Raw genomic sequence first — 23,523 nt, 5'->3', positions numbered from 1 at the left:
TTTTGGGGGGCATACTTCTTTTTGATCGCTTGCTGTTTCAATTTTTGTGATGTTAGGTGACAAAAAATTGCTTTTTGTGGCACTTTTTATTTTTATTTTTTTACGGTGTTCACCTGAGGGATTAGGTTATGTGATATTTTTATACAGATGATTGTTATGGATGCGGTGATACCTAATATGTATCCTTTTTTTTATTTATGTCACTTTAACACAATATTAGCATTTTGGGGAAAAAAATGATGTTTTAATGTCTCCATGTTCTGAGAGCTATATTTTTATTTTATTTTTTCAGCAATTTTATTTTGTAGCGGCAAATTTTTTCCGAGATGAGGTGACAGTTTTATTGGAATATATAATTTTGTGGTATGTACTGTACTCTGTTTTGATCATTTAGAGTTGCACTTTTTGTGATGTAAGGTGACAAAAATGACTTTTTTTAAACAGTTTTTATGTTTTTTATTTATGTTGTTCATCGGACGGGGTGGATCATGTGATATATTTATAGAACCGGTTGTTACGGTTGCAGCAATACCAAATATGTCTATTTTATTTTTTCTAGTTTTAAATTTTTTTTATTACTTAATTGTGGAATTTTTTTTTATATGTGAAACCTTTTTTTATTTTATTTTAAAAAACACTTTATTGTTTTTTTTGTTTTTTTTTTTTTTGTTTTACACTTTGCGTCCCCCATAAGGTCATACAAGACCTCTGGGGGACATTTACCCTCACTTTTTATTTTATTTTATTTTTTACCATTGATTTCTCCTGTAACTGGGGCTGACTGTAGCCCCAGTTACAGGGGAAATACAGCCCCCAGAGAGGCTTTACAGCACTATACAATGCTGTACAGCCTCAGTGCATGGCTGATCGAGGTCTGTAGAAGACCCGACAGCTCCTGCACTCTCCCGGAGCCGTTGGTCATATGACCACCGGGCGGGACAGGAAGAGCATATCGCTTCCTGATCTGTATACACAGCGCTCTCCGAGCGCCATGTATGCAGCGATTTAAAAGGCAGGGACACCTGGGAACTGTCCCTGCCTTCTCTCTGGATTGCCCTGCTGTCACTGACAGCGGGCTCCCCGCTCAGCAGCTGCACGATTAGCATGCAGCTGCCATCTCTGAATGGATGTTCCAGAATGTCCATTGAGAGATAAACATCCACCTGTTTATATCCTATAAGCAGATGTGAAGTGGTTAAAAATACACTGCACCTTCATTTTTATCATGTTTTTCCTATCAGTTTAACGTATACAAAAAATGTATGTGTAAAATAGAGCTCCATTGTAAAAAAAAATTGTTTACTTTTTTCCCATTGCAAAAAAAGTATACTTTTTTTTACAGGACTGTGCAGGATACAAGAATGTGGTGTGTTGCGTTTTTTTATCCTTTTTTTTGTAATATGTATGTCAAATTGAGTCATAAAACGTGATGTAAACCCACACTTATTTGTTAAAGGACAAAGCATCCAAAAATTATGCCTTAATGGGTATAGACTACTTGCCCATATTCATACATGAACAAATTATAAATGTCAGAAGAAAGAGTGGCTGGTTCTTAACAAGCCTAGAAAAACTCTCCCTTTTATTGGGAGCAGCGGGATTACAGTGGGGATGTGGAAAGGGTAGGGTAATCATGGTATTTGGCCACAGCAATAATGGCAGAAGCAGCTGTGACAGGCACAGGACTATGAAGTGCCGTTTGCACTGTGGCATTAGAAGAATTTGATATTGCTAACTTTTTAGTCCAACCAGACTGGTACTCTGCCACAGTCTTGTATGCTTTGAGCTAATTCTTCTAGTGCCGTTCTATGGAAATGGTAGGCCTAAAGAGCACATCAAATGCTTAAAATAACTTCTTTATTAACTTCAACTTTTCTTCCATATATAACACTGCCACCTCTGCAACAGACAGTTCATGTACAAACACGTGTTGCATAAAGTATCACAAAATGGCAGTATGCACAAAATGGTGGCGAAACTATTCAATCTTGTCATTCAGCATAAATGGTGGATATTTTTCTCTCTTCGGTATCTGTACTTTTGTTTTGAGTTATTTAAGCACTTTATAATCACTCTAAGAGACATATCTAAAATTTAACCAGTAGTTCTATTAAACCGATAATATTCTGATAAGCGCTTTGTACGGTTTGCGATATGATTTGTGCAGTTTGGTGGAACTGTAAATAAACATATACAACTGGTCTCAGTATACAGTTCGGATCACAGTATTAACAATATAAACATCATATAACCTTTCTAAATACCTATTTGGCCTCTTGTTCCCATAAAACACAGCTCTGATTGTTTAGCTCCTCTTCTGTGGTCTATACTAACTACAGAAAATTCTGCTAGGGGGTTTCCCACTCATGTTCAGTATGAGGTTGGTTGTGATTGGTCAAGACTCTTGGGCAGTAACAACAGTTTAACTCTATGCTTTCTGTTATTAATTCTGCTGTGTCATTGAGCTTACCTTATATTAACTTACTGAATCTTAAAGGCATATTATCTTCTGCTTCTGTGAACACAATACATAACTGTTATATGAAATCCAGAACATTAAGTCACTGTAAATAACTCTCTTTCTGTCTCTAATATATAAACATAGGAACTGTATTGTATTACAATTATTGGCAAGTCTAGCCATATAAACATTTAAGCCATATTAGCAACCTAGGACAGGTCTTAGCTGGCCAGCTACAGTAGCAACATAGCATGCAATAGACAAGGCAGTAGATCGGCTGTTTATGGATAGTAGTATTAGTAGTAGTACTACTGTGTAGCATTAATAGTGGTGGCAGTAGGCAATTAGTAGCGAGAATGGAGCAGCTGTCGCAATGACGGCAGCAGCAGCCATATGGTATGGAACATGTTGGCAGGAAGGCAGACAACAGCAGTTGCATGATGGTGGCAGTGGCTAGAGATGAGCGAACCCAAACACATTTACTTATCCAAGCCGTTCTGAGATTGTTTTTTTCGTGACACATTGTTCTTTATGACAGTAGAAATTTTGAGTCGCTATATTTCACCTTTATTTATAAAATAATCCAAAATGTACCCAAAATTTGGAAAAATTCACAATTTTCTAAATTTGAATTTTTCTACTTTTAAAACAGATAGTAATTCCTCATAAAATAGTTATCAATCAACATTCCCCATATGTCTGCTTTATGTTGGCATCATTTGTAAATGTCATTTTATTATTTTAGAAGGCTTAGAAGTTTAGAATCAATTTTTTTAATTTTCAACAAAATTTCCAAAACCATTATTTTAAGCACCAATTCAGTTATAAAGTGATTTTTAGGGGCTTACGTAATGGAAACCACCCATAAATTACCACATTTTAGAAACTACCACCCTCAAAATATTTAAAGCTGATGTTAGAAAACTTTATTAACCCTTGAGGTGTTCCACAAGAATTAAAGGAAAATTAAAGGAGTTGGAATTTAAAAATTTCACTTTTTTGGTAGATTTTTTTATGTTAATCAATTTTTTCTTGCAACACAGCAAGGGTTAACAGCAAAATAAACCTCAATATACATTACTCTGTTTCTGAAGTTTACAGAAAAAAAACATATGTGGTGGTAAACTGCTCTATGGGCACGTGGCAGTGGTCAGAAGGAAAGGAGTGCCATATGGATTTTGGAGGCAGAGTTTGCTAGAATGGTTTTTAGGCACCATTTTGTATTTGAAGAGACCGTGACATACCCCTACAAAAACTACACCCCTTAAAGAATATATTAAGGGGGGTACTGAGCACTTTGACCCTCTAAGCGTTTTATGGAAGTTGAAAACACTTGGCTGTAAAAATGTTACATTTTGTTTCTTCCAATAAAATGTTCCTTTAGCCCCAAATTTTTAACAGGAGAAAAATCACCCCATAATTTTTTTCCCTTTTTCTCCTGAATAAAGCAACACCCCATATGTGGTGGTAAACTGCTGTGGGGGTACATGACAGGATTCAGAATGGAAGGAGCGCCATATGGTTTTTGCAGCACAGATTTTGATGGATTTGTTTACGGGTGTCATTGGTTTTTATTTTTTGAGTGATTGCCTTATTTTTTGTGAGATGAGGTGACGTTTCCATTGGTGCCAATTTGGGGTACATCTCATGTGATATTTTTATAGAGCAGGTTGTTACAGATTCGGCAATAGCTAATATATCTATCATTTTTATTTTTGTTAGGTTTTACACAGTGAAAGCCTTTTTGAACAGAATAAAATCTTTTTTTTGTGTAGCCATAGTTCTTTTTATTTTTTGGGCAGATTGTCTTAGATAGGGTCTCATTTTTGGAGGGCTGAGTTGACGGTTTGTTTGGTACCATTTTGGGACAAATATGCCTTTTTGATCGCTTAGTATTGCACTTCTTGTGAGACAAGGTGAACAGAAAATGTCTGTTTTGGCACTGTTTTTATTTTATTTTTTACGGAGTTCATCTGACGGGTGGATCATGTGCTATTTTTAAAGAGCTGGTCAATACAGATGAGGCAATACCTAATATGTCTACTTTTCTCTTTTTCCCCACTTTATTTTGTGAAAAGGATGCTTTTTTTTTAACTCAAAACTTTAATTTTTTTTTAAAACTTTATTTGTATTACTACTTGTTTTACTTTATTTTTTGTCCCACTCTGGGACTTCAACTTTTGGTGGTCTGATCCCCTTTATAATGCATTACAATACTTCTGTATTGTAATGCATTAGCTGTAAGTGTATTATCAGTGTAGTACACTTACAGCCTTCCTGTGAGATCCAGGGGGCTGGATCTCGCAGACTCACAAGGATGGCAGCCACAATGCCTAAGGAAGGCATCGGGTTGCCGTCCTAGCCATCGGGTCCCTGTCACAGCAAGGTGGGAACCCGATGGACACCTGGCAGGATACTGCACATGCCGCTGTCAGCGCTAACCGTGGCAGTGCAAAGGTTAATGTGACAGCATCTGTGTTTTCACCGATGCCGGCAAATACAGCAGGGGTCTGGCTATCAGTGACTGACCCCTGCAGCTGCGCCTGCCCGATCAGAACGCCGTAGCTGTATGGCGCTGTGATTTGTGACCCTGTTCCCAGCGCCGTACATGTACGGCGCAGGTATCCTACAGGTTAAGAGGCATTCTGTTTTGCATTCCATCATAATAAAAGTCTATGAGCAACATAATGGATCTATTATGCTCCCATAGACTTCTATTATGACGGAATGCAAAATGGAATGCCTCTAAGGCCGGGTTCACATCAGCATTTTTTTATTCGGTTATAGGTTAGGTTATAACAGAGTTAGAATGGAATATAACAGAATTCTAGGACAGAATGCAAAACAGAAGCCCTTAAGAGGCCTTCCATTTTGCTCTGTCCTAATACATGTCTATGGGGGCACATACCGGTTCCGTTTATTTACCTTATACATGACAGAAAAAATTGTTCTGTCGATGTTATAATGGAAAATAATATAGTGAATTTTGGGTCCCCATTCAATGAGGTTCGGGTTCGGTTCAAGTTCGGGTCCCGATCCCGAACTTTGACCGAAGTTCAGCCGAACCCGGCGAACCCGAACTTCCATGGGTTTGCTCATCCCTAGCAGTGGCATGATGGCGGCAGCAGCAGCAGCAGTAGCTATACAATATGGAACATAATAATAGGAAGACAGACAGTGGCAGTGGCATGATAGCAGCAACAGCAGCAGCCATATGTTACATAACATAATGATAGGCAGGCAACATGACAGTAAGCAGGCAGGCAGACAGCAGCAGTGGCAAGATGGACACTGTCAGCAAGGCCAGATCTATTCATTGGCCTCAGCCAGAGTAGTGTGAAAATCCTTTTGGACCCATACCTAGTTTATTCTGAGAAAAGTGATGTTTTGGACATTGGCGGAGGACACGGTTTTCTGTTTTGGTGTCAACATGACCTTTGTGGTGCTGTAAATCCTCTTTGGTGACACTGGAGGCTGGGCAAGAGTGATCAGAGAGAACATGCTGGGCCAGTTTGGGCCACTGTCCCAGTGCCTGCCCAGAAGTCCATGGGGTCAGGGAACACAGTATGCAACAAGGAAAGGCCACAGTCATTTAGAGAGCGAGACAATTTTAAACTATTTTATTGATAAATAAAATCGACAGCTGGCAGAAGTATGAATATCATACAGCAGAATAAAATGTCCATATTGACGCCACATTTCCACTCTGACGAAGCAAGTTTTGGCAGATAAAGCAGCAGTGGAAGAAAGTGCTCCATCATGAAGTAACTAGCAGACTGAACTGGCTGCTGCGGCTTCCAATACTTGTTGTAGCAGAGACAACTGAAAAGAGGTATCTAAAATGTGGGTGAATGCACAAGTGTGCAATATTTGCAGACCATTGAGAGTCAACATTTTTTACTGCAGTGTTACTCTTGCTTGCTTGTCCAAGAGCCTCACCACACCAACACCGTTTATGCCAGAGCCCAGAAGAAGTATCTGGGTTGTCTGGTTTCAGAGCTGAACCTGGACAGACCCACATTCTCACCCAGGCAGGCCCTGGATCGCGAAGGGCAAGGGATTTTTTGTTTATAGTAACACACTGCTGGGTGGTAGATTGGGCAGGGCAAAGGCATTTTATGGAGTTTACGGTGACATACTGGCTCTTCATAAGGACTGCTAGGCGGAGGCCTTCCCCCATCAGTGTTCCCGGTGCCCTACCCTTTTTACAGGGGGCTGTCTGGGTGAAATTGTGGGTATGTCCAGGTTCAGCTGTGTAATTGACAGCTGACCCACAGGAGGTCAGACACTTGTGCTGGGCACCAAGAGGTCAGGCAAAATCATAGTCAGGAGCAGTCCAAGGTCAGGGCAGGCAAAGAATGTGCTATACAGAGTAAATACACAGGTCAGGTCAGGCAGAGGAGAGTCAGAATCCAGTAGAAAGTCTTTAGCCAAGCAGACAAAAGAATACAGCACACCTTTACAGGGAACGAGCGAGATAGGCAACCTATTGTTCAGGCAACCTCCCACAAGGGAAGGTACCTTAAGAACCCTATGTTTGCTAGCCACTTGCTGGTAAAGATTAGGTTACATGCGCGCAGGCTCTTTAAAAGCCAGAGGGAAAGCACGTGCTCCATACGAGGAGAGGAGGAGAGCGTGGCACAATGAGACAGTTGGAGGCTGGTCGCAGCTTTTGTGGAGAGTAAGCAGTACAGCGGCACCTGGGAGCAGCAGCTGTCAGAGGTCTAAAGTTGCACCACTAGGCAACTATTTCTTGGAAGTCAGGTAAACCTATTAATGCATTGTTTAGTTTGAAGAGCCCCATAATTAGAAAATGCAATGGAAAATCGAATTTATTTAAACCAGATTCTCCCTTTAAAGAAGATCACAGACCCCGTAGTTTTTTTTTTTTTGTAATCCCAGCTTGAGAATGCATGCTTTTTATAAATGTGGACGGCTGTATTTTCAGCTTGGTCTGCTCTTTTTGTATGGGTGACTTATTTTTCTTTTGGCACAGACTAGTCAATCACAAGCTGTCTGATATTATTCCTTTCATGTGCCTGTTCCTATTGCCAGAGTGTCCAAATAAATGTAAAAGAACTCTGTGACATCAACATTTTAACATCTTCACCTACTTTTAACAAATGAAGATTTGTATTTGACATAGCTGAAGACTCTATTTAAAAATTATATAGGATGAAATCCAAAAGGATTGATTTGAGAATGATAAAACCATTCAAAACTATAGCCGTTTTAGGAGACCCCATTGCAATAAAGGCACAGATTTGTTTATTCAGTAGTGTTGGGCGCGAATATTCGAATCGCAAATTTGAATCGTGAATATCGCCACTTCGAGAATTCGCAAAGATTTTGTGCTATATATTCGTATTCACTAGGGATGAGCGAACTCGAACTGTATCGTTCGGGTTCGTACCGAATTTTGGGGTGTCCGTGACACGGACCCGAACCCGGACATTTTCGTAAAAGTCCGGGTTCGGGTTCGGTGTTCGTCGCTTTCTTGGCGCTTTTGTGACGCTTTCTTGGCGCTTTTTGAAAGGCTGCAAAGCAGCCAATCAACAAGCGTCATACTACTTGCCCCAAGAGGCCGTCACAGCCATGCCTACTATTGGCATGGCTGTGATTGGCCAGAGCACCATGTGACCCAGCCTCTATTTAAGCTGGAGTCACATAGCGCCGCCCGTCACTCTGCTCTGATTAGCGTAGGGAGAGGTTGCGGCTGCGACAGTAGGGCGAGATTAGGCAGATTAACTCCTCCAAAGGACTTGATTATTGATCGATCTGCAGCTGTGGGTCATTGAGCTGCTGATACTCAATTGCTCACTGTTTTTAGGCTGCCCAGACCGTTTGTCAGTCACTTTTTTCTGGGGTGATCGGCGGCCATTTTGTGTCTTGTGGTGCGCCAGCACAAGCTGCGACCAAGTGCATTTAACCCTCAATGGTGTGGTTGTTTTTTGGCTAAAGCCTACATCAGGGTGAAGCTGTCACACCAAGTGCATTTAACCAGCAATAGTCTGTTTATTTTTTGGCCATACACTACATCAGGGGCAAGCTGCGCCTGTCACCAAGTGCATTTAACCCTCAATGGTGTGGTTGTTTTTTGGCTAAAGCCTACATCAGGGTGAAGCTGTCACACCAAGTGCATTTAACCAGCAATAGTCTGTTTATTTTTTGGCCATATACTACATCAGGGGCAAGCTGCGCCCATCACCAAGTGCATTTAACCCTCAGTAGTGTGGTTGGTCAAGCTGTCACACCAAGTGCATTTAACCAGCAATAGTCTGTTCATTTTTTGTCCATATACTACATCAGGGGCAAGCTGCGCCCGTCACCAAGTGCATTTAACCCTCAGTAGTGTGGTTGGTCAAGCTGTCACACCAAGTGCATTTAACCAGCAATAGTCTGTTCATTTTTAGGCCATATACTACATCAGGGGCAAGCTGCGCCCATCACCAAGTGCATTTAACCCTCAGTAGTGTGGTTGGTCAAGCTGTCACACCAAGTGTATTTAACCAGCAATAGTCTGTTCATTTTTTTGGCCATATACTACATCAGGGGCAAGCTGCGCCTGTCACCAAGTGCATTTAACCCTCAGTAGTGTGGTTGGTCAAGCTGTCACACCAAGTGCATTTAACCAGCAATAGTGTGGTTATTTTTTGGCCATATCCCAGTCTAATTCTGTCAGTAAATCCATACCGGTCACCCAGCGCCTAAATACTAGGCCTCAAATTTATATCCCGCTAAATCTGTCGTTACCGCTGTACTGTTGTGGCTGGGCAAGTTATTTAGTGTCCGTCAAAGCACATTTTTTGTTCTGGTTGAAATACAATTCCCAATTTAGCAATTTCATAATTTAGTGGTTTCTGCTATATCAGAGCTATTTGAAATCTATCCCTAAAAGGGTATATAATATTCAAGGTGCACATAGGGTCATTCAGAATAACTTCACACACACGCTACTGTGCATTTCCAAGTCTAATTCTGTCAGTAAATCCATACCGGTCACCCAGCGCCTAAATACTAGGCCTCAAATTTATATCCCGCTAAATCTGTCGTTACCGCTGTACTGTTCTGGCTGGGCAAGTTATTTAGTGTCCGTCAAAGCACATTTTTTGTTCTGGGTTGAAATACAATTCCCAATTTAGCAATTTCATAATTTAGTGGTTTCTGCTGTATCAGAGCTATTTGAAATCTATCCCTAAAAGGGTATATAATATTCAAGGTGCACATAGGGTCATTCAGAATAACTTCACACACACGCTACTGTGCATTTCCAATTTTAATTCTGTCAGTAAATCCATACCGGTCACCCAGCGCCTAAATACTAGGCCTCAAATTTATATCCCGCTAAATCTGTCGTTACCGCTGTACTGTTGTGGCTGGGCAAGTTATTTAGTGTTCGTCAAAGCACATTTTTTGTTGTGGGTTGAAATACAATTCCCAATTTAGCAATTTCATAATTTAGTGGTTTCTGCTGTATCAGAGCTATTTGAAATCTATCCCTCAAAGGGTATATAATATTCAAGGTGCACATAGGGTCATTCAGAATAACTTCACACACACGCTACTGTGCATTTCCAATTTTAATTCTGTCAGTAAATCCATACCGGTCACCCAGCGCCTAAATACTAGGCCTCAAATTTATATCCCGCTAAATCTGTCGTTACCGCTGTACTGTTGTGGCTGGGCAAGTTATTTAGTGTCCGTCAAAGCACATTTTTTGTTGTGGGTTGTAAAACAATTCCCAATTTAGCAATTTCATAATTTAGTGGTTTCTGCTATATCAGAGCTATTTGAAATCTATCCCTAAAAGGGTATATAATATTCAAGGTGCACATAGGGTCATTCAGAATAACTTCACACACACGCTACTGTGCATTTCCAATTTTAATTCTGTCAGTAAATCCATACCGGTCACCCAGGGCCTAAATACTAGGCCTCAAATTTATATCCCGCTAAATCTGTCGTTACCGCTGTACTGTTGTGGCTGGGCAAGTTATTTAGTGTCCGTCAAAGCACATTTTTTGTTCTGGGTTGAAATACAATTCCTAATTTAGCAATTTCATAATTTAGTGGTTTCTGCTGTATCAGAGCTATTTGAAATCTATCCCTAAAAGGGTATATAATATTCAAGGTGCACATAGGGTCATTCAGAATAACTTCACACACACGCTACTGTGCATTTCCAATTTTAATTCTGTCAGTAAATCCATACCGGTCACCCAGCGCCAAAATACTAGGCCTCAAATTTATATCCCGCTAAATCTGTCGTTACCGCTGTACTGTTGTGGCTGGGCAAGTTATTTAGTGTTCGTCAAAGCACATTTTTTGTTGTGGGTTGAAATACAATTCCCAATTTAGCAATTTCATAATTTAGTGGTTTCTGCTGTATCAGAGCTATTTCAAATCTATCCCTCAAAGGGTATATAATATTCAAGGTGCACATAGGGTCATTCAGAATAACTTCACACACACGCTACTGTGCATTTCCAATTTTAATTCTGTCAGTAAATCCATACCGGTCACCCAGCGCCTAAATACTAGGCCTCAAATTTATATCCCGCTAAATCTGTCGTTACCGCTGTACTGTTGTGGCTGGGCAAGTTATTTAGTGTCCGTCAAAGCACATTTTTTGTTGTGGGTTGAAATACAATTCCCAATTTAGCAATTTCATAATTTAGTGGTTTCTGCTATATCAGAGCTATTTGAAATCTATCCCTAAAAGGGTATATAATATTCAAGGTGCACATAGGGTCATTCAGAATAACTTCACACACACGCTACTGTGCATTTCCAAGTCTAATTCTGTCAGTAAATCCATACCGGTCACCCAGCGCCTAAATACTAGGCCTCAAATATATATCCCGCTAAATCTGTCGTTACCGCTGTACTGTTGTGGCTGGGCAAGTTATTTAGTGTCCGTCAAAGCACATTTTTTGTTCTGGGTTGAAATACAATTCCCAATTTAGCAATTTCATAATTTAGTGGTTTCTGCTGAATCAGAGCTATTTGAAATCTATCCCTAAAAGGGTATATAATATTCAAGGTGCACATAGGGTCATTCAGAATAACTTCACACACACGCTACTGTGCATTTCCAATTTTAATTCTGTCAGTAAATCCATACCGGTCACCCAGCGCCTAAATACTAGGCCTCAAATTTATATCCCGCTAAATCTGTCGTTACCGCTGTACTGTTGTGGCTGGGCAAGTTATTTAGTGTCCGTCAAAGCACATTTTTTGTTCTGAGTTGAAATACAATTCCCAATTTAGCAATTTCATAATTTAGTGGTTTCTGCTATATCAGAGCTATTTGAAATCTATCCCTAAAAGGGTATATAATATTCAAGGTGCTGATAGGGTCATTCAGAATAACTTCACACACACGCTACTGTGCATTTCCAAGTCTAATTCTGTCAGTAAATCCATACCGGTCACCCAGCGCCTAAATACTAGGCCTCAAATTTATATTCAGCTGAATTTGAATACAATACATTGGGCCAAATAATATTTTTGTTGTTGTGGTGAACGATAACAATGAGGAAAACATCTAGTAAGGGACGCGGACGTGGACATGGTCGTGGTGGTGTTAGTGGACCCTCTGGTGCTGGGAGAGGACGTGGCCGTTCTGCCACATCCACACGTCCTAGTGTACCAACTACCTCAGGTCCCAGTAGCCGCCAGAATTTACAGCGATATATGGTGGGGCCCAATGCCGTTCTAAGGATGGTAAGGCCTGAGCAGGTACAGGCATTAGTCAATTGGGTGGCCGACAGTGGATCCAGCACGTTCACATTATCTCCCACCCAGTCTTCTGCAGAAAGCGCACAGATGGCGCCTGAAAACCAACCCCATCAGTCTGTCACATCACCCCCATGCATACCAGGGAAACTGTCTCAGCCTCAAGTTATGCAGCAGTCTCTTATGCTGTTTGAAGACTCCGCTGGCAGGGTTTCCCAAGGGCATCCACCTAGCCCTTCCCCAGCAGTGAAAGACATAGAATGCACTGGCGCACAACCACTTATGTTTCCTGATGATGAGGACATGGGAATACCACCTCAGCATGTCTCTGATGATGACGAAACACAGGTGCCAACTGCTGCGTCTTTCTGCAGTGTGCAGACTGAACAGGAGGTCAGGGATCAAGACTGGGTGGAAGACGATGCAGGGGACGATGAGGTCCTAGACCCCACATGGAATGAAGGTCGTGCCACTGACTTTCACAGTTCGGAGGAAGAGGCAGTGGTGAGACCGAGCCAACAGCGTAGCAAAAGAGGGAGCAGTGGGCAAAAGCAGAACACCCGCCGCCAAGAGACTCCGCCTGCTACTGACCGCCGCCATCTTGGACCGAGCACCCCAAAGGCAGCTTCACGGAGTTCCCTGGCATGGCACTTCTTCAAACAATGTGCTGACGACAAGACCCGAGTGGTTTGCACGCTGTGCCATCAGAGCCTGAAGCGAGGCATTAACGTTCTGAACCTTAGCACAACCTGCATGACCAGGCACCTGCATGCAAAGCATGAACTGCAGTGGAGTAAACACCTTAAAACCAAGGAAGTCACTCAGGCTCCCCCTGCTACCTCTTCTGCTGCTGCCGCCTCGGCCTCTTCTGCTGCTGCCGCCTCGGCCTCTTCCTCCGCCTCTGGAGCAACGTTGGCACCTGCCGCCCAGCAAACAGGGGATGTACCACCAACACCACCACCACCTCCGTCACCAAGCATCTCAACCATGTCACACGGCAGCGTTCAGCTCTCCATCTCACAAACATTTGAGAGAAAGCGTAAATTCCCACCTAGCCACCCTCGATCCCTGGCCCTGAATGCCAGCATTTCTAAACTACTGGCCTATGAAATGCTGTCATTTAGGCTGGTGGACACAGACAGCTTCAAACAGCTCATGTCGCTTGCTGTCCCACAGTATGTTGTTCCCAGCCGGCACTACTTCTCCAAGAGAGCCGTGCCTTCCCTGCACAACCAAGTATCCGATAAAATCAAGTGTGCACTGCGCAACGCAATCTGTGGCAAGGTCCACCTAACCACAGATACGTGGACCAGTAAGCACGGTCAGGGACGCTATATCTCCCTAACTGCACACTGGGTAAATGTAGTGGCAGCTGGGCCCCAGGTGGAGAGCTGTTTGGCGCACGTCCTTCCACCACCAAGGTTCACAGGGCAACATTCTTTGCCTCCTGTTGCCACCTCCTCCTACTCGACTTCCTCCTCCTCTTCTTCCACCTGCTCATCTAGTCAGCCACACACCTTCACCACCAACTTCAGCACAGCCCGGGGTAAATGTCAGCAGGCCATTCTGAAACTCATATGTTTGGGGGACAGGCGCCACACCGCACAGGAGTTGTGGCGGGGTTTAGAACAACAGACCGACGAGTGGTTGCTGCCGGTGAGCCTCAAGCCCGGCCTGGTGGTGTGTGATAATGGGCAAAATCTCGTTGCAGCTCTGGGACTAGCCAGTTTGACGCACATCCCTTGCTTGGTGCATGTGCTGAATTTGGTGGTGCAGAAGTTCATTCACAACTACCCCGACATGTCAGAGCTGCTGCATAAAGTGCGGGCCGTCTGTTCGCGCTTTCGGCGTTCACATCCTGCTGCTGCTCGCCTGTCTGCGCTACAGCGTAACTTCGGCCTTCCCGCTCACCGCCTCATATGCGACGTGCCCACCAGGTGGAACTCCACCTTGCACATGCTGGACAGACTGTGCGAGCAGCAACAGGCCATAGTGGAGTTTCAGCTGCAGCACACACGGGTCAGTCGCACTACAGAACAGCACCACTTCACCACCAATGACTGGGCCTCCATGCGAGACCTGTGTGCCCTGTTGCGCTGTTTCGAGTACTCCACCAACATGGCCAGTGGCGATGACACCGTTATCAGCGTTACAATACCACTTCTATGTCTCCTTGAGAAAACACTTAGGGCGATGATGGAAGAGGAGGTGGCCCAGGAGGAGGAGGAGGAAGAGGGGTCATTTTTAGCACTTTCAGGCCAGTCTCTTCGAAGTGACTCAGAGGGAGGTTTTTTGCAACAGCAGAGGCCAGGTACAAATGTGGCCAGCCAGGGCCCACTACTGGAGGACGAGGAGGACGAGGATGAGGAGGAGGTGGAGGAGGATGAGGATGAAGCATGGTCACAGCGGGGTGGCACCCAACGCAGCTCGGGTCCATCACTGGTGCGTGGCTGGGGGGAAAGGCAGGACGATGACGATACGCCTCCCACAGAGGACAGCTTGTCCTTACCCCTGGGCAGCCTGGCACACATGAGCGACTACATGCTGCAGTGCCTGCGCAACGACAGCAGAGTTGCCCACATTTTAACGTGTGCGGACTACTGGGTTGCCACCCTGCTGGATCCACGCTACAAAGACAATGTGCCCACCTTACTTCCTGCACTGGAGCGTGATAGGAAGATGCGCGAGTACAAGCGCAGGTTGGTAGACGCGCTACTGAGAGAATTCCCAAATGTCACAGGGGAACAAGTGGAAGCCCAAGGCCAAGGCAGAGGAGGAGCAAGAGGTCGCCAAGGCAGCTGTGTCACGGCCAGCTCCTCTGAGGGCAGGGTTAGCATGGCAGAGATGTGGAAAAGTTTTGTCAACACGCCACAGCTAACTGCACCACCACCTGATACGCAACGTGTTAGCAGGAGGCAACATTTCACTAACATGGTGGAACAGTACGTGTGCACACCCCTCCACGTACTGACTGATGGTTCGGCCCCATTCAACTACTGGGTCTCTAAATTGTCCACGTTACCAGAGCTAGCCTTTTATGCCTTGGAGGTGCTGGCCTGCCCGGCGGCCAGCGTTTTGTCTGAACGTGTATTCAGCACGGCAGGGGGTGTCATTACAGACAAACGCAGCCGCCTGTCTACAGCCAATGTGGACAAGCTGACGTTCATAAAAATGAACCAGGCATGGATCCCACAGGACCTGTCCGTCCCTTGTCCAGATTAGACATTAACTACCTCCCCTTAACCATATATTATTGTACTCCAGGGCACTTCCTCATTCAATCCTATTTTTATTTTCATTTTACCATTATATTGCGAGGCTACCCAAATTTGAATGAACCTCTCCTCTGTCTGGGTGCCGGGGCCTAAATATATGCCAATGGACTGTTCCAATGTTGGGTGATGTGAAGCCTGATTCTCTGCTATGACATGCAGACTAATTCTCTGCTGACATGAAGCCAGATTCTCTGTTACGGGACCTCTCTCCTCTGCCTGGGTGCTGGGCCTAAATATATGCCAATGGACTGTTGCACTGGTGGCTGACGTGAAGCCTGATTGTCTGTTACGGGACCTCTCTCCTCTGCCTGGGTGCTGGGCCTAAATATCTGACAATGGACTGTTGCATTGGTGGCTGACGTGAAGCCTGATTCTCTGCTATGATATGAAGACTGATTCTCTGCTGACATGAAGCCAGATTGTCTGTTACGGGACCTCTCTCCTCTGCCTGGGTGCTGGGCCTAAATTTATGAAAATGGACTCTTACAGTGGTAGGTGACGTGAAGCCTGATTCTCTGCTATGATATGAAGACTGATTCTCTGCTGACATGAAGCCAGATTGTCTGTTACGGGACCTCTCTCCTCTGCCTGGGTGCTGGGCCTAAATATCTGAGAATGGACTGTTCCAGTGGTAGGTAACGTGAAGCCAGATTCTCTGCTATGGGACCTCTCTCCAATTGATTTTGGTTAATTTTTATTTATTTAATTTTTATTTTAATTCATTTCCCTATCCACATTTGTTTGCAGGGGATTTACCTACATGTTGCTGCCTTTTGCAGCCCTCTAGCCCTTTCCTGGGCTGTTTTACAGCCTTTTTAGTACCGAAAAGTTCGGGTCCCCATTGACTTCAATGGGGTTCGGGTTCGGGACGAAGTTCGGATCGGGTTCGGATCCCGAACCCGAACATTTCCGGGAAGTTCGGCCGAACTTCTCGAACCCGAACATCCAGGTGTTCGCTCAACTCTAGTATTCACAAATATTCTAGATTTTTTTTACATCTGAACCAATGATCCCTCCCTGCTTCTTGCTTGTGGGCCAATGAGAAGGCTGCAATGCCTTTGTCTGAGCTTAGCGACATCCCTAGTAACCAATAGGAAAGTTGCCTACCCCTTACTATATAAGAACCTCCCCAGCAGCCATTTTCTGCAGTTTTTTGCAGTTCTGAGTGAGACAGCAGTGTCATTGGTTGTGCTCTGTGCTTTGCTGTGTCATTACATTAGATAGTTAGATAGCTTATATATATAATACAGATAGTTAGTGGGAGATAGTCACTGTAGGTTAGATAGTGATATAGTGTAGCTGGGTGCAGGGTGTTAGATAGTGTGATAGGTTCTGCTGTCCATACATACATGCTACAGACACAGTGCTGTGATGTCACAAGTTCACAGCAATACTTAGTGCACCAATCAGTAATATGTAGTCATACCTGCTGAAATGTGAAGTTGCACGTATGCCGCCAAAATATGCACATCATTACTTGCTGATTTGCTCAATAGTGAATATATTGGAGCACTCTATCTGCATATAAAACTATTGTAATGTTCTGACGTGCCAACCATTTTCTCTAGTCTCAGGAAACTTCTAGCAGCTTGAAAAATGTAGCAAAAGTGACCCACGTCTGTATTGTGTGCATGGCACGTGCATATTACATTGCCGATTTTCGCAATTAAGAAAATAATGGCAAATTCTCGAATTCACAAATTTATGATGAATATTCCCCCAAATATTTGTGAAATATCACGAATTAGAATATTGCCCCTGCCGCTCATCACTAGTATTCAGTACAACATTATACATTCAAACTGCTAAATAGAGCTACCTCACAGCCGACAGAGCCATCAACAGCAGTTTGTTGACAGTTCCTGGGTAGCAACATCTGACTAACTGAAATCTAAATAAAATAATAAAAAGATAACATAAAAGATGTGCTCTGACTTCTTTGCAGATTTTTTTTTTTCTAAAAGGCTATAACTAGTCATGAGTGAATTCCCTGAAATTTGTATTTGTATTCGATCTTGTCAAGGGGTCAGACGATTCGATTAACGCCTCATTAACACGTCAGTGTTTTGGTCAGGTGTGGCTCTAAACACAGAACAGGTGCAGATCTTTACTTTATACCTTATGTCTGTGTAGCTTCGACTTCTGTTTTTGGCTCACAGTTAGGGATGAGCGGACCGCTTGATGTTCCGGTTCGAGGGGTTCGGCGGAACTTCGTTTCAAAGTTTGATTCGGGTTCTAAACTTGACCCCCACCAGAAAAAAAATTGAAGTCAATGGGGATCTAAACTTTGGGACACTAAAATGGCTCTAAAAATGTAATAAAAGGGGCTAGAAGCCTGCAAAAGGCTCCAAAGTGTGCAGAAAAACAGTACAGTAAAAGTGGATAGGGAAGTGACTTAGAAAGACATAAAATAGCTAAAAATAAAAAAAATTACAATTTTGAACCAAGAGGCGGAGGTCCAAAAGGAGTAGGAAGTTGAGGAGGCTGTATACATGGCTGTGTAGGTGGAAGAGGTGGCGGATACGGGGGAGGAAGCCAACTCTTTTTCTGTTAATTTTTTTCCATGTGTCCGTCAATTCTGTGTCAGGCTGCTAAGGGCCACAGCATGACAGTTTGGTGCTTGTTTGTCCTGGGTTAAAACTTGATAAAACACTATGCCTCCGTTATAGATCTCACATGTTCCCTATCTGGGGACTATATATTATAATAATCTGTCTTCTACTACAGTAAGAAGGATGTCAAAAGGGTGTTCTAAATTTCAAAAAATTGCCAGTGTCACAGACACACTCCAGAGAGGAATTCTCCTACAACACATTCCTAATTTTTTTAAATAATTCATGTCTTTTTTACACACACACACACACACACACACACTCCACAGAAGAATTTCCTGTTCCACAACAGTTAAGATGGATGAAGGGTGTGTTCCTAATTTATTTATTTTTTTAATTCATGACTTTCACAGACACTCCACAGAAGAATTTCCACTCCTACAACAGTTAAGACAGATGAAGGAGGTGTTCCTATAAATTTATGACTTTCACAGACACACTCCACAGAAGAATTTCCTCTCCTACAACAGTTAAGACGGATGAAGGGGGTGTTCCTATTTTTTTATTTTTTATTCATGACACGCTACACAGAATAATTTCCTCTCCCATTTGGATAGATTCAAATTGGGTCACCTTACTAGTATTCTTATATTTTTTTTCGGTGGGGGGGATGGTAACTAACGACCATCAAACATTGGGAGATGGCAAAGAGAATGAACAAACTGCTCTGGAGTACAACAATGGTTAGGTGTGCCCTATACACTTTTCTACTCTGCCAATATAAGACATAACAATCTTGAGCCTGAAGACAGAGGTCACAGTGGCGGTGCAGGTGGAGGAGGTCACCAACCTTTTTTTATTTTGTTTGTTTTTTATTTTGTTTTAAAAAATATATATTATTCTTTTCTTTTTTTGTTTTTGTTCTTTGGTTTGTGGAAGCCCTAAAATATTGGGAAATAGCAAAAAAAAAAATGCAAACACTGTGCCGGAGTATGGCTAGGTGCGTCTGGTATACCTCTCTTCTCTGGCCAAGGTATAGACAAGTCCTGTGAGATCCATGCCTGGTTCATTTTAATAAACGTCAGCTTGTCCATGTTGGCTGTGGACAGGTAGATGCGCTTCTCCGTGATTACCTCCCCCTGCCGTGCTAAATACACATTCGGACAATACACTTGCCGCAGGGCAGGCAAGCACCTTCAAGGCGTAAAAGGCAAACTAAGGCCATGTGCCTAATTTGGAGACTCAGAAGTTAAATGGGGCAGACCCATCAGTCAGTACGTGCAGACGTATGGACATGTACTGTTCCACCATGTTGCTGAAACGCTGCCTCCTGCTAAGACGGTCCGTATCAGGTAGTGGTGCTTGATATTGTGGCGTGCAGACAAAGCTTTTCCACATTTCAGCCATGCTAACCCTCCCTTCTGAGGTGCTGGAGGTGCCCCTGCTGCATTGACAACTTCCTCCTCTGCCGTCTCTGCCTCGAGCTTCCACTGAGCCCCAGCTGTCAGGTGGGAATGCCATCAGTAGCGCCTCTAATAGCGTTCGCTTGTACTCGCGCATCTTCAGTTCACGCTCCAGTGACTGAAGTAAGGATGGCACGTTGTCCTTGTAGCCGGGATCCTGCAGGGTGGCCACGCACTAATGAGCACTGGTTAGAATGTGGGCAACTCGGCTGTCGTTGTGCAGGCATTGCAGCATGTAGTCGCTCATGTGTGCCAGGCTGCCCAGAGGAAATGGCAAGCTGTCGTTGGTGGGAGGTGTATCGTCTGTGTCCTCTGTATCCCCCCAGTCACACTGCATTGATGCCTGTGAGCTGATTTGGGTGCCACCCTGCTGTGAACGGGGATCCTACTCCTCATCATCATCCTCATCTTCCAAAACTGTGCCATGGATGGACAGTTGGGTACCTGGCCACAGTTGGTGCAGGAACCCACCCTCAAAGCCACCTGGCCTGATAACCATTGGAATGATCCATGTTCCTCCTCCTCTTTCTCCTGTGTCACATCCATCAGTGCCTGAAGCGTTTTTTCAAGGAGACAGAAGTGAGATAGTAAGGCTGATGACGCCATCATCACCGCTGGCCATGTTGTTGGAGTACTTGAAGCAGTGCAACACGGCACACCAGTCCTGCATGGAGGCCCATGGTGAAATGTTGCTGTTTCGCAGAGCGACTCACCCATGCGTGCTGCAGCTGAATATCCACTATTGCCTGCTGCTGCTCACACAGTCTCTCCAGCATGTGCAAGGTGGAGTTCCACCTTGTGGTTACATCACATATGAGGCGGTGAGCGAGAAGGCCGAAGGTACGCTGCAGTACAGACAGGTGAGCAGCAGCAGGGTGAGAACACCAAAAGTGTGCACAGATGGCCCTCACTTTCTGCAGCAGCTCTGCCATATCTGGGTAATTTTTGAGGATCATCTGCACCACCAAATTCAGCACATGCGTCTGAATGGTGGTATTTCATTGCTGCTGACATTTTTTGTTATTAATCGAAATTTAACGTTTTTTTTGCAAAAAAATGACATTTTTCACTTTGCCCACCTAGGCTGCAAAAAAGTGTCACACATCTGGTATCGCCGTACTCAGGAGAAGTTGGGGAATGTGTTTTGGGGTGTCATTTTACATATACCCATGCTGGGTGAAAGAAATATCTTGGCAAAAGACAACTTTTCCCATTTTTTATTATACAAAGTTGGCATTTGACCAAGATATTTATCTCACCCAGCATGGGTATATGTAAAATGACACCCCAAAACACATTGCCCAACTTCTCCTGAGTACGGCGATACCAGATGTGTGACACTTTTTTGCAGCCTAGAAAGCGGCCCAAATTCCTTTTAGAAGGGCATTTTTAGACATTTGGATCCTAGACTTCTTCTCACGCTTTCGGGCCCCTAAAATGCCAGGGCAGTATAAATACCCCACATGTGACCCTATTTTGGAAAGAAGACACCCCAAGGTATTCAATGAGGGGCATGGCGAGTTCATAGAATTATTATTTTTTTGGCACAAGTTAGCGGAAATTATTTATTCTTTTTCTCACAAAGTCTCCCTTTCCTCTAACTTGGGACAAAAATTTCAATCTTTCATGGACTCAATATGCCCCTCACGGAATACCTTGGGGTGTCTTCTATCCGAAATGGGGTGTTTATACTGCCCTGGTATTTTAGGGGCCCTAAAGCGTGAGAAGAAGTCTGGAATATAAATGTCTAAAAAAATGTACGCATTTGGATTCCGTGAGGGGTATGGTGAGTTCATGTGAGATTTTATTTTTTTACACACGTTAGTGGAATATGAGACTTTGTAAGAAAAATAAAATTAAAATAAAATATCTATTTCTGCTAACTTGTGCCCAAAAAAATGTCTAAATGGAGCCTTACAGGGGAGTGATCAATGACAGGGGGGTGATCAGGGAGTCTATATGGGTGATCACCCCCCTGTCATTGATCACCCCCCTGTAAGGCTTCATTCAGACGTCCGTATGTGTTTTGCGGATCCGAACCATGTATCCGTGGATCCGTAAAAAACATACGGATGTCTGAATGGAGCCTTACAGGGGGGTGATCAATGACAGGGGGGGGATCAGGGAATCTATATGGGTGATCACCCCCCTGTAAGGCTCCATTCAGACGTCCGTATGTGTTTTGCGGATCCGATCCATGTATCCGTGGATCAGTAAAAAACATATAGACGTCTGAATGGAGCCTTACAGGGGGGTGATCAATGACAGGGGGGTGATCAGGGAGTCTATATGGGTGATCATTCCCCTGTCATTGATCACCCCCCTGTAAGGGTCCATTCAGACGTCCGTATTTGTTTTGTGGATCCGATCCATGTGTCCGTGGATCCGTAAAAAACATACGGACGTCTGAATGGAGCCTTACAGGGGGGTGATCAGGGAGTCTATATGGCTGATCACCCCCCTGTCATTGATCACCCCCCTGTAAGGCTCCATTCAGACGTCCGTATGTGTTTTGCGGATCCGATCCATGTATCAGTGGATCCGTAAAAATCATACGGACGTCTGAATGGAGCCTTACAGGGGGGTGATCAATGACAGGGGGGTGATCAGGGAATCTATATGGGTGTTCACCCGCCTGTCATTGATCACCCCCCTGTAAGGCTCCATTCAGACGTCCGTATGTGTTTTTCAGATCCGATCCATGTATCCGTGGATCCGTAAAAATCATATGGACGTCTGAATGGAGCCTTACAGGGGGGTGATCAATGACAGGGGGTAATCAGGGAGTCTATATGGGGTGATCATGGGTTCATAAGGGGTTAATAAGTGACAGGGGGGGTGTAGTGTAGTGGTGTTTTGTGGTACTTTACTGAGCTACCTGTGTCCTCTGGTGGTCGATCCAAGCAAAAGGGACCACCAGTGGACCAGGTAGCAGGTATATTAGATGCTGTTATCAAAACAGCGTCTAATATACCTGTTAGGGGTTAAAAAAATCGCATCTCCAGCCTGCCAGCGAATGATCGCTGCTGGCAGGCTGGAGATCCTGTCTCTTACCTTCCGATCCTGTGAACGCGCGCGCCTGTGTGCGCGCGTTCACAGGAAATCACGGCTCTCGTGAGATAACGCGTATATGCATCACTCTGCGCAGAGCTGTCGCCTCCGGACCGCGGATCTGCGTTAGGCGGTCCGGAGGCGGTTAAAGAAGTTGTCCGGTCCAAAAATCTAAATTCTTTTTATGTGCTTCTAACACCCCTCACCATGCATACATATGCCCCCAATACCTGTTTTTCATGTCCAAGATTTCCTTTCCCCCTGGAAGACATCAGATGATCTTGGCAGATCTGTTTACTTTCTTCCTTTTTTGTTTTGTTGAATACATAACTTTATTGATACACAAGCCTGGCTGCACTGCACAGTGATCACAGGCTGGACACACCCCCACACTGTTCTGCCTGCAGCAGCTACACTCACTACAACTCCTGTGTCCATCTTTCTGCATACAGACATAATTCACTCATTCAGTGTCTAAATCCATTACTGACCGTCCACAGGTTTTTCCCTCACCATCTCCAGAGTGTAATAAACAGCTGGAAGCAGCAAGCACACCCAAACACATCTGTATCTAATCCTATCCTGTGTGATACAGCCTCCTAAGCTGTGATCTAAACTCATCACTGACCGTCCACGGGCTCTTTCCTCACCATCTCCAGAGTGTGATAAACAGTTGGAATCGGCAAACACGTCCAAACACATCTGTATCTAATCTTAACTTGTATGTGTGCCTGATACAGAGCCTGTTGTGTGCAATACTGCCTGCTGAAGTGTGTATCTAATCCCATCTTCTATGATACAGTCACCTGAGCTGTGTATCTAATTCCATTTTGTATCATGCAACCTGCTGAGCTGTGTATCTAAACCTTTACGCACATAACCGTATCCATTTTCAGATCCACATTTTTTGCAGTCCCATTGAGTTCTATGAATTTGAGGACCTAATTTTAAGGACCAGAATAGGACATGTTCTATCTGTACTA

The 23,523-nt window shown here is 43.9% G+C and overlaps 1 protein-coding gene across 1 annotated transcript in view; it reads right to left on the bottom strand.

The window, feature by feature from the left end:
* The window catches only part of LOC122926093, a 103,861-nt gene that overhangs the window by 13,134 nt on the left and 67,204 nt on the right, over nt 1-23,523 (bottom strand). The gene's annotated exons all lie outside the window — the stretch shown is intronic.

This window comes from Bufo gargarizans, chromosome 2 (assembly GCF_014858855.1).
Source record: "Bufo gargarizans isolate SCDJY-AF-19 chromosome 2, ASM1485885v1, whole genome shotgun sequence".
NCBI classification, from domain to species: domain Eukaryota; kingdom Metazoa; phylum Chordata; class Amphibia; order Anura; family Bufonidae; genus Bufo; species Bufo gargarizans.
Note: the sequence above shows the minus strand (reverse complement) of the source record. Positions and strands in the feature narration are given on the sequence as shown.